Below are 13,094 nucleotides of genomic sequence, written 5' to 3' on the forward strand. Positions count from 1 at the left end.
CTGGTTGCTAGTCCAAGACAGGCCAGCTGTGTTTAAACAAAAGAACTCAATTGAGAACTAACAGTGTAAACCAAAAGACCTTGAACTTAAATTCACTTCCTTCACTTTCCTACCCTCTGATAAACCGAGGCATTTTAACACAGGTAGATAAGGAAACTGTGGCTACTACTGTGAAGGATATTTCTGAAATAAAGGTGAAGTCATCCACCTGAATTGTCAGACAATTCTATGCTCTTTCTTTGTTAACAAACAAGGATACTGAAACCAATGAACAAGCAGAAACCCCTTACCCAGGAGAAGTATAACTATTGTCAAACTTTGATACTTATCTTAACCTTGCTCAGACAGTGCTAGAAGAAGAAAAGCCACCTCAGACAATAAGTAGTGAAGGGAATGGTGATGTCTTGCATAGCAAATTCTATAATGAGCTCATACCTCTTCTGTTTGTGAAAGAGATAAGCACTTACTGAACAAGGAACAGGCAAAGATAAGATTAAATAACCTTGGTCACAGCTCCAGTTCTTCATTAGCTCATTCATTAAAGCATCACAATTCCTTGCTGAAATAATCAGAGATTTTAGAAATGTTCATCACTGGTGCTCAAATGATACAATTCAAAAAGGGGACAACTTTGTGATACTATGAGGATTTTTTTTTTCTCAATTGCTATCGTTTTATTGTGTAACACTTAGCTGAGATAAAGACTGAATGGGTAAGGTAAGGGCATATATTTTGGTTTTGTTATTTCCAATTTAGTTATAGAGGTCTGAGATATAGGGTGTGGCAAAGTCTTTAATCCAAACATCAAATATAAGACTCGCATCTTGAGCACTAGAGGACTCAGAAAACTTTACAATATGCCTATGAAAATACCAAAATAATTTTAAGAAGTTTTACATTCATCTGTTGGGATATTTGTTTCCCATGTCAAATAAACCAACCAGTAAAATCTGCTAAACCATGGCTAGGTGTTTATCTATTGAAGGTGAAGAAAGCTGCCCTTGCAAACAAGCACTTAAATTTTATTTTACCCTAGGCCACCCACAGCGTGTTTACTCATCACACACACAGACTTGCTGTAAAGTAAGCAGGAGGATAATTCTGACTTAATTTTCAGGTTTTAATACTATGCATGAGTGATAAAATTAAATTTAGACTTGAAGTAAATATGCAGGGGTTCAAGCACACAGGTTGGTTAAGAGCTTTCACAACCAGGCAAACAAACAAGAAAAGAAATCTAAAAAGGTGTAACAGTATCATAGCAAAGAGAGACCTCTGTAAGACAGTCATAGACTCTGTTTCACAGAAATCCAATAGCTACCTACATGATTATGCCTCTAAATCTATGTTTAATCAACTACATACAGTGCTGACAGCTCATTGTAGCAAATGAGTAAATCTGAAGGAAATGGGGATACCCCCGGCATCCTAGCTTATGGATTACATCTGCACAGCAGGGACCTGCTGCAATGTTGCTGAAGAGATGTGTCGATAGTGAAAGATAAAGACTTTTCTCCCAGTTTTCCAGATGTAAGACATTCTTCCTGGGAAAAGTTTAAGGCCCTCTGAGGATGCATAAACTCAGATTCTTGACCAGCTAGAGAGACCAAACTCAGATGCTTGATCATTTAAATAGAAGTCAGAGCTCAATCGAGACTTCTCAGCAGAGTGAGCAAAATCAAATTTTGCTGTCCAGGGCTTTCCCCAGACATACGCACACACACTACTCCCACCTGACAAAGAAGAAGAGGAGAAGCTGGAGGGATTAACGAGATGTTGAGGTAGCTATGGATGACGACGGGAGCTGAGAGGAGCCAAAGCAAGCTCTGAAGTGGTCAGCAAGATGTGCAAGGGAGCTCTGGGTAAGAGTGAGGGTCCCTTTAATCTTCATCCAGACTGCTGCTGTTTTCCCTGCATCTATTCTCCTCTCTTTTCAGGCATGACCTCCCCATCTCCTGTCCAGCCCTCTACCACAAATTGGCAGAACCTGCACTCACTACCTAACACTGCACCTAGCTGATCCCCCATCCTCAGGAACAGCCATTATTCCTGTTCCTCCAGTGTTGCTAGGGGAAAAGAGGGAAACAGGAGAAGAGGGCACAGGCTCAGCCCATTCCTGCTGCTGAGACATCAAAGTTCATGTCACAAAGCAATTCTCCCTCACTGACAGCAGCAGTGCTCTATAGAAGCAGCAGGGTAGCTAGTTTAATAAATTGTACCTTATCTTATTTAGAGCTGACCTTGGGTTTCCCTGCAAGAGGGGCCAAATAAAAGGCTTGCAGTCAAAACCCTCAAGGTACCATAGCAGTTCCTTGGCTAGCAAGTTCTCCTTGGCCAGTGCTTGTTTAAACATAACACTTACAGACTCATTTTCTAAATTAAAATTCAAGCAGAGCTTGGCAGGTGGATAACATGAGATTAATAGAAGCCTTTCACTCAAAGTTAGACATAAAAGATTATGCATATAAATCAAATTAAAAAAAAAATTAATTCTTTGTCAAGATGAGAAAGCATGTGAACTTCCATAAATAATGAAATTCTGAGATGAAGATGTCTAAAATTTACTGCAGCCACAGCTGCAGAGTAGAAAGAGTAAGAAAAGAACTAAATACAGGAAGAGTACATGCTTTGTTTATCTGAAGTGCCTGGTAAATGCTGCAAGTTCCACACATTTCAGTTTAGAAGTAATTTTTTTTGAAAATAACAAAATAGCTATGTAAGCACAGGAACACGTGGAAACCTCTAGCAAAGTTGTGTCCAAGAAAACAAATACCAATTACATTTTATTATTGGATTTTCATTACTACAGGGACAAGTCATAGAACCCATTGGAGGGGATCCTTCAGTAACAACTGCTCAAGCAAGAGAAATGAGCATAAGAACAGCTTTATTAGCTCTTTGAGCTTTGTTTTCAAATATATTTTATACTAATGTGTACCACAAATATTGTAGACAGCTGACTAAATAAAAAAGGCCATCAAGATTATCTATTCTTGCTAGTCCTTGGGAGTAGGCAGTCTAACTAACGTAAACCAGAGGAGATAAGTATCAGTAACTTATGAAAAATGCCATTACAGCAAGCTAGAAGCAAAACAGCCATGTGAAATGAGAGGAACAGAACTCAATATAGCGTGCAATGACTGTAAGCTTCAGTGCCCACATACTAAGCTTTCTGTACTGTAATGGTCTGATACATTCATTTTGACCCAGAGACCAGAGATAAATTGTCTTAGCAATACAAACAAACAGCTAAGCAATTAGGGCAAAGTTTTTGGAGAACATAGTGATAACATCTAAAAGCATTGTTGGGTGATGGGGAAAAACAGCCCTGGAGATAGGGGGTTTAATCTGAAGTAAAAGACAGCGTATAATTGCTTCTCCAAATTACAACGCACTAAAAAAAAGAAGACAAGCAACTGGCACTGGTGTTTGTCTGGCATCTATTTCACTGTATCCAACCCGAAAAGTAACTTTCATTGTCCCATTTGGAGTTAATGAAGTTTTGCCTATAAAAAGAAAGATTTTACATGTGCAGCTGTGAAAGTGTCAGAGCTGAGAAATCCATGAGGAACCACCAGGTTCTAAAGAATTTCTATCACTTAAATTTCCTTAAAGTAACTTATTAAAATAAAGTTTCCAAGCACTGAGGTTAACATAGTCAAATGACAAAGCAACAATTTTATCTATCAGCTTTTACGTATCAGCCCTAAACGCAGATGTACATTAGTTGCAATGCAGATCATTGGCTGCAACAATATCTGTTACCCCTCAGGCACAGAAAGAGAGGTAACTAGTATTTAACCTAAATTGTGTGTTGGTTTAGCAACGACCATTTGGTTATTGCTTTAAAACTTTGCGGAAAATGTTATCTATATAAAAACAAAGTACTATATACATTTAGAAATAAGTGAAACATCAGGCCTAGAATACATTCCTTCAATTTGGGTCGGGTTACCCAAGAAAATAGTCATAGCAGATACAAGATAATCCCTCAAATTAACACTAATGATATTGTGAACACTCTTGTCACACACAATAAGATAGTTTTATTAGATGGAGATACCTGCTCATTGCAAAATACCTAAATTAGATTTTAGAGAAAAATTTGCCACATGGAGGAGATAAATGTGCATTGTCTTTTACTGCAGCTGAATGACCAGCGGTCTCACAGTGTTCACCTAAGGAATGAAATTGGTAATGTTTGTAAATGCATAATGAAATTAAGATGCATACAGCAATTTTTTTTTACTAAAGAACATATTTTTCCTTGTAAGATTTTTCTTTGAAATACATTAAAAAAAAATCAATAAGACATTTTGAAAGATACATAATTCAAACACTTATGAGAGAGGTGTTTTTGGAGCTGTCATAAATGATCCATAGTCTTAACTCCATCCCATATAACAGAAGCAGTTTCAATAACTCAGCCACGTCATCCGAATGCCAATGTAATTTAATGCATTGAAATAAGCATATGTCTTACTCCATTGTGTACTACGTTGTAGTATACAAAAGTCTACAAAAGCAGGTGGTTGGACTAGATGACCTTTAAAGGTCTCTTCCAACCCAAACTATTCTATGATCCTATAAAATACTGAAGAAATCACCGATAAATAGCATTCCCTAACTACACAACTGCTCTCTACATCTGTAATAAAATTGTCTTTCCTATCTCTTTTCTTCCTCTAATCCATTCATCACAACCTATCAATTAACAACACTGAGCTCCCTTAACTTTCACTTCCAGTTTCTGTATTTTACTCTGCCTGATACTGCCCCAGAAATAGTATCTGTGGGAGGAACACGTTAGACAGCCAACATCACTTCTTAAGAAAGTAGGCTATGGAGATGAAAAGTCACCCTTTTCAACTAGAAGGCAGGATTCTGGCTTGCAAGGATATGCTGTCAACACAATGCTCAGAAGTATAGCAGTATAACACGCAGATAATAGTAAGGTAAAATTTATACCCCCTGCCTTAGAGAGAACGTCAGGTTTTTTAATCCCAGCCCTCCTCTCCTCTGCCACAACTTGAACTCCTAGGGAAACAAATGGTGTCTTCATGCCTTCAAGCTTTCCTTCACTCTTTTCTCCCCCTAATAACTTGTACACTCCCCACCAGCAGGGGTGGGCTTTTGATTTTACTTGATAGGTGGGCTGCCTCACTCTCTGTCACAGGAGCAGCCCAGGGAAGCAACTGCAGAAGGAAAAAGGAAGGACAACTGGTATATGCAACTTCTAAAGTATTTTTTCTGTTGAATGCTGCCAATACAAAACACATGCTGTGATGTGGCTTGTGGATGGAGCTAGACTAAATCAGGAATGACCTATGTATTTTAGTTGCAGACCCCATGAAGTCCTATCACTGTGCTTTTCCTTTCCCTCAATATACTTTACACAAATGGACACAATGAACGCAATGAAGTGGCTGTTACTGGAATAGGTATATGCATATGATTCATATGTATCAAATATAGTCTCACATAAAAAACATCAAAGTTGAAACTATTGCAAAAACACAAGATCAAGGTCAAAACAAAAATGCATGCTCATTTATTTCTACCTATGCCATGGTAAAGGACAAACTCACACCTCTCTGTGCATTGCAATCATCATGTTTTTCCAGCAATTTTTTTTTTTTTTCTTCCTCAGAGAAACGAGTACCATGCTTTGGCACTTTATTTTATGTAACAATGAAAGACTGAAGTGATCTGATGAGAAGGGTTGTGCTGTCATCTGCAGCAAAGAACATACTTTAATGTTACATCTTTCAAACTTTCATCACAGATGCATATAAATGCAGTTATCAATATTGTCAAGTGTCATGGAGCTCAAGGGGCACAATTACGTGAGGTGTGAGATGAATCTTTAACTGAAAACCTCAACAAATTATGAAGCCCAAACAAAGCCTTTATAAAATGATTCCTCCCTTTAGTTTCATCCCCACATATAGAGACAAAACATGCCAATATTGAAGACTATGAATCCAGCCTACCTCTTTGCACCCTTTTCAGTAACAAATGAGTTGCCTTATTTCCTACCTAGTTCTAACTTGCTACCGAGATAAATAATAATTTCTGAGTAAAACAGAGCCACAAATGTGAGTCTTTTACTTTGATCTTAAAACAGACATTCTTTGTAAACTATTTCTTATACAAGACAGATATTTGCACCCATATTTCCCAGAGTCATCTCACCCGCTTCATGACAAATTCTATACCTACCCTAAAATTCTGTGAAATAATTAGAAAACTCATTAAGAAAAATTTACTTATATGAAATGTTATGTTTTTGTAGAAGCTTCTGTTTCCAAAACCACCTTTTATTTTAGACTTTTCCGTCAGATCTGAACCATTTGTTGCATAGAGGCTTACATGATATATGCACTTAGTTACACTTTGACAACCTTCAGTGGGCTGTTACAATAGTCTGTTTTCCAGAAAAGAAAGTATAACCACAATACCAAGTTGAGCCTTTGGGGGTTGGTTAAGTTTCTCATTAAACTGATGTTCAAGTACATGTAGCATTTTTCCTTAGTGTGGCAACTTGCCATTTTAACACTGGGGAAATTCAGATGCTTATAAATTAAGTTTATAAGTAAGTTTGTTGAAATGACAAATCAGATTTTGAAAACTGAAATAGGAGTTTCTGTCTCATTGCGTTATAGTGCAGTGCCCTCCACTGGTCAAATGTCCTCACTTAAAAATAAAAGAGCAAAAATTCTCTGAAAAATTACTTTTCAGACTAAAAACCAAAAACAACTCCAACAAACCTCAGAAGCAGTGTCAAATTCTTAGAAAAGGTTACTACATAATGGCACAATTTATACTAATGCCAGCCTTGCGTTCATATTACATGGTAATAAAAATACTTTGAGTGCTGAAATAAATCCTGAAACAGCCTTTTTAGAGCTTGAAATTAGAGGTGACAATACAAAAATAGGTGGTACTAAAAAGTGTAACTTAACACGAGGCCTTATAATGGTAAAAAGCATACAACCAGATCAGCAATTACTACTGTCTGTTGAATTTTCACTATTTTACCTTTTTCAGTTCAGAAATGACAGAGCCTTATCTAAATTTCTCTTTGAAGCAATTAATAAAGCTTTTGAGTGGAGTAGACAAAACTATCTAATATAGGTAGTATCAGTACTACCTATATTAGATGTACCTGAGAGTGAGGATGAATAAGCATCAAGAGCCAACAGCACAATGAGAAAGCTGGAAACGAGATATATGTAAAAATGCCCTCCTTTCATGTTACTGTGGGTTGCCCACTTACTAGTTTTTCATCTCTCCCTCTCACTTCATTTTATGTTTGTTTCAAAAACATGGATGAAATGGAAGTGCGGTGATGGTAGGCAAACTGTAACATCTTCAGGAATATTCTGTACTCCGACCAACCTTGGTGCTGTCATTTGGACAACCCACTCCTCTTGGGTGAAGTTACCTCTTATAATACCATTCCCTTACACTGGCTGGTCGATGGCCGGTATTGCTTCACAATTTTCTCCAATACCCATATTAGCTCAGTGACAATATGGGCAATATTTACATGATAGATCAAGTGCCTGATCATGCTTTCAAAAATTAAGAACAACAATATTTTAATCCATGAACAAGTGGAAAAGGACAACAGGTGGTACAATAAATCTAGCGGATGATTAAGGACCCTAGCTGTCCTTATCTTAGCAATAAAAGTGTTATTAATGAGCTTTCTGTAGATTCAGTTATCCTACACAAGATTACTATCTAATTACTAGATCTACTGATATTCAAACTGATAGATTTGCTGGTGGTAAGGTAAGCTGGTTCTTTAATAAGACTAAAAGCAATAAGCTATAGGAGGAAGTTATGATAAAAATACAAAGATAAATGGTATTTGCACAGATAGACCAAAACCATAGAAAGACTGAAAATATGCTTTGTCAAGAGTTGCACATTGTTGGATTTTCAAGCAGAGCCAAAGAAGGAGGACACACAAATATTCTTAAGTCCCTGATAAAACCTTCACTGCCATCTACAGATGGAGGGAACAACTGGAAGGCTGAAATAAAGCTGAAAGATGGATTTAACATCCCTTTTTTCAAGTGCTGACCAATAACATAAAAAGGGCATACAGCACCATTTTATTTGAGCACATCTAATGTAAGCTTTAAGACCTAGCATAAGTTTTACAGTTTGTTCATTCACTTTGTATAAAATTTCTGTGTTAGTGGGCAATGCAGGAAACTAGTCATATTTCTTATCTGCCAATCCTATGATAAACTACTTCCACTAGAAAAAAAGAAAACCCAACACTGTTCCTAAACTTCTTTTTAAGGAGAAAAGCTAAATGCCAAGACTAATCATGAAGCATCTTCCTTTGACTATAGTTGGATGGATTACTAACAATGGTGTGATTTTCCACTCCAGTGAACAGCAGTGCTAAGCGTTCCCTCCCCAATCTCTGTAGACCCCAGTTCTGGTGAAGTGGGGAGCAGCTTTGGTGCTCTGTTCTTCCCAGCAGCCTGGAGCAAGCACAAACACCAACAAACAAGAGTAACTTCTTTGCCTCATTGAGCCTCAATCCTCACAGAAGGTTCTGTTCTTCATTGAAGATTAATTTGTGATACTCCTTTTCTATCAGGATTCACCAATGATGACACAGAGCAAGGCATTCAGCCATTCTCACCCTCGGAGTCTCAGTTTCCCCTGTTAGAAGGAAGTGCTATATTGTAGGCCTTAAGTTTTTGCAGCCATTGCCTTACCTCAGGTCTATCTTTTCACCCCTCCTCAGGGTTCTTATCAGCCATTCCTTTTTTTTTTTTTAAAGCAGATATTCCCAATTCCTTTCATTGTGCAATAACCACATACTAATGCTGGGTTGTTCTGCTAATACTTTTACAGATAAGATCTCCCTCATACAATCTAAGAGCTGTTTTTTATACTATGAGCTTGAAAGAAAAAAATTGGAGGTAGGAATGGTGGATATTTGGTTGCTTCCAGATTGGTTGATTCAGATCTCTATGCTTCTATTACACCATTTTAAGACCTCAAACTGAAATAGTCAGCCATTTTCATAGCCATGTCACACATAGATTAATACATAGGAATGTAGCAGAAGTACATAAATGCTTTCTAAACTTTTGCATAGAATTGTTTCAGCCAGAATTGTATAAAACCCACCGTTCCTTAACATGATTTGACTCTGTTGTGGACAGGGCCTCAGAAAGAAGAGCAACTGTTGGTCTCACTCTCAACCCATGAAAAGTAATTAAGACTCCACTTTCCTGTGGGGAACAGGTGTAGCTATCACTTCCCTGGCAGCCTGTTCCAGCTGAAGAGTTATTACTACAGCTGTTCAGCTGACGGCAATTACTACTGACGATGGTCATTGTATGTGGATCTCACCTTCTAAAGGTTTCCTCCCAAGAGAGCTGACGTGATGACTGCTGAACTGCAGCATTACACTGCTTTTTGCTAAGAGACCAACTGACATTTACCTTTACGTGACCTTAGTGAGCTACAAAATGCGTTCTCAACCACAGTTGCTTAACCATGCTGACATATAGAATTTCTAACTTTTGCTTTTCCTTACAGTGTAAAGAGCTTTAACCACCACAGCTTTAAACCACAGAACTCTGAAAAACAAAAACAGGATGTCTGCTTCTAAAGCTGGTGCTGTGTATATTTTTCCTGAGACTGTGCTATCTGGGACCAGGTTGGTGTAATCTTTCAATACAGTCTATTTGCCAAATTCTCTCTTTCCTGCTGGAAGGTTAACTCTCGCATGTATGACAGAAAATATTTTCATGGCCAAGGGTGGTTGTCATCACAATCTGCATAACAATAGGACCAGCTGGAGATAAAAAAAAAATTAAGACTTAAAGTTACGTTTAGTGGTCTCCTTCACTCTTGCAAAGCTCCAGTGCAGCCAAGAAGAATCCAGAAAGAGTCAAACACCATTTGCACAATTCAACATGGGAACAATGATAACAAAAAAGCAAATCCCATACAGTAGATACTCTCCCCCTCACAGAAGATGCTCTCTGCTCGTTAGTAAAGCATACCAAAAGTCTCTGAAGGTGGCAGAACCTTTGTTCCTTCCTTTCCAGAATCTCTTTTCCCCCTTGGATGATCAATAGGCACTGGATTTATTGCATGTGACAACTCCAGTTAGTGGCAGGGTGTACCAGTTAATAGCCCCTGCCTCCTCCAGGTTACTGTGGTTTGAAACATGAAATCAAGGTCCAACAGATATGACTCCTATGTAAAGACAGGAGCATACCAAAAAAAAAAATGAAAAGGAACAAGCAAAGGAACAAGTAGAGGACTCAAGGCCATCTGAAATAGAATGCCTCAGCAACTTCCACACTGACTCCAAAACCTCACATCACAAGTCTCCCTACATGTTGGGGAGTGTTCGTTCCCAGCCAAATGAACTCTGAATTGCCTTACAGCTGCATGTCCCTTAATCAGAGATAACTTACAGGGCTTCCCTAGTACTGTAACCATTCCCTGTAGGCAGCTCTCCCCCTTCTAAAATCCTCCATGCTACACTGTATTTAGTTCATATAAATGTTTGTTTCAATCTACATGGGACCTCAGCAAGCTGCTCACTTGTGCCCATCATTTTAACTGCTATTGTTTCTTCTTCTTCCACAAGAGTGGGTTTTGATACTGCACGAGTATGGTAGTGCAGGTCTACTGGACTTTAGTTGACTATCTTGCTTGTCAATCAAGCCACATAGTCACTTAACACAGGTAAAGCACATCTCAACTATAATTTCTGGTTTGAACCAGCTGTTGGGAGTGGCTGGCCTTAAATGTTCACATTAGGAGAGAGATACAGGAATTTGCCATGTATTATTTTTTACAAGAAGGCCTAACACTGTACCAGGTCCTCTGTCCTGTCACAACATCTGTGTGCATACAGTAGGAAATTAGGAAAAAAGAGGGGCTTCAAGATATAACATCATGGAGAAAGAAGTGGCACTATGTTGAATCAAGTTGGATGAAGGATCCATGTTCGAATTGTTTATTTTACATCTTCCACTAAAAAAACTGAAGGTGATATAAAGAAAGTGCTGAGTGGTTAGCAAGAAAGAGCAAAGTGATAAAAATGAACTTTCCAGCTCTAGAAGTAGCATTCACAAGATTTAAACCTTCCCTGCTGTATAACTTAACTTAGATACTGTTACCAATATATGTAGAAGACTAACCCTAAGGACCAAGCAAATATGCTGTAATGAGTCAAATATAATCACTGTTTTTTTCTAGGTTTCAAAGCACAGACAAAACATCATTTTGCAGTTTCTCTATGCACTAATGGAGTCATCTTCTGACTGCTCAGCAGAGAATCTGAAAAATTGGGTGGGTAAGTACATGAGGCAATAATGTAGTCTAAGCATTTATTGTTAAAAACAGAACTACTCATCAACTCATTGAATGAATATATTTATTTCATTTGTCAGATTTGATTAATCTCTAACAACATCATTCTTATTCAACTTTGGACACCTCAGAAGCAGCCAGTATAAAACAACATAGCTCCACTCAGGTCAGCAACCACATGAGGTTTTTACCCTGAAAGCCTGGGCCAGAGATATTCAGCAAGAACGTCAGACAACCACAGAATTACATCTTGAATATGATGCTTTTGTTCCCTAGCTCAGGAGGTTGCATTTTTCCACATTTTTGCCCAGATCGCTGGAAACAAACATCATCCCAACTATCTGAAGGATCCAAAGAAGCTATACTTACAGAGAAAGGTATCTCAAGCTCAATTTGCAAGCTTGGTCTTTGGTTTTGGTTTTATTGACGCCTTCCTCCTTCTACCAGGACAGCATACCTTCTCTAAGCTTGCATGGATCACTAACATCAGAAATGCAATACTGGATGTATTAACCACTGAAACCTGTGCAGTGCTGCAACCCACTGAACTGGTTTGCTTTCACTCAAGACGCATTCTTAAATAGTAGTATCACCAGTTTCCGACCAGCCTAATAGGTTTTGCTGAGCAACCGCTTTAGTTACTGTGAGACTAACGCACATGTGCAGATTGTGCAACAGATGTTTGTCCAAGGGAGCATGGCTCCAGGGTAGGAATTCTATTCTCCTGGGACAGTATCTGCCTTCCCACACAATGAAGGGAGTCTTGAAGACAGCATGGCCAAAAGTTACTGTCATCAGAGAACATCTCTCCTATCATTGTCTAGCAGAGAGGATTTCAGAAGAATCTACTGTTCACATTACAGAAGAAAAAACCCTCAAAACATTACAGTTGTATACCTGACATTTCATGTTTAATAACCAACATAGCAGCTTACAAAGTTTAAAAAATGACCAGTTACTGGCTTTGGAATAAAGGTATACTGTGAGATTGATTTTGTAACTCATAACGCTTGTTGAAGGCAAGGAAAACTTTGCCTTTTGGCAGCTTGACAAAGTCAAGCTTGACTTCACAAAGAAGTGCTCCATGTGAAACTGTCGTCATCGTGGCATACTATCATTAACAGTTACGTGAAAGCCATGTTTCCACTTTGCAAACTGAGAAGATTCATTGCATATATATACACACCTTTGGCTGAATTCTACTCTTGGAAGAATTTTTGTGTAGTTCGTTGACTGCATTGTGACTCTAGGATGAAGATTTGTCGCACTGGTTATCAAATGCATGTTATTCCCAAATGAGATAAACCCACTTTCCATTACATAGTTCACTCCAAAGTGGGGGGGTAGAGGGGGAAAGGAGGGGGGCGGCGGGCGGGAGTTTAGCTCCATACATAACTCCACAGCATCAATCAACATCTACGTGAACAAACAGAATAACTCTTTAGTCTAACCAGGTAAACAAGCAGAATAAAAGAGGAACTTTTAACAGAAAAAAACAATTATTTCCCCATCACAAATTCCAAGGCACACTAGTGTAGGGGATACACTACTAAGTGCAAAGCAAAAGCCATGCTCTTTTGGAAAGCTCACACACCAAAGCAAGTATAGCACACATGAAGACTTACCTGCTTATCCTTCTGCTAAAAGACAAGACAAATAATCACGCTAAGTGTATCTAATATTCATGTAGAAGGCATATGCATAACAGGCAAACACAGTGT

The 13,094-nt window shown here is 38.4% G+C and overlaps 1 protein-coding gene across 1 annotated transcript in view; it reads right to left on the reverse strand.

Moving 5' to 3' along the window:
* LOC142087860 (potassium voltage-gated channel subfamily KQT member 1-like) overlaps nucleotides 1–13,094 on the reverse strand; it is a 511,647-nt gene that overhangs the window by 391,523 nt on the left and 107,030 nt on the right. The gene's annotated exons all lie outside the window — the stretch shown is intronic.

This window comes from Calonectris borealis, chromosome 1 (assembly GCF_964195595.1).
Source record: "Calonectris borealis chromosome 1, bCalBor7.hap1.2, whole genome shotgun sequence".
In the NCBI taxonomy this organism is placed as follows: domain Eukaryota; kingdom Metazoa; phylum Chordata; class Aves; order Procellariiformes; family Procellariidae; genus Calonectris; species Calonectris borealis.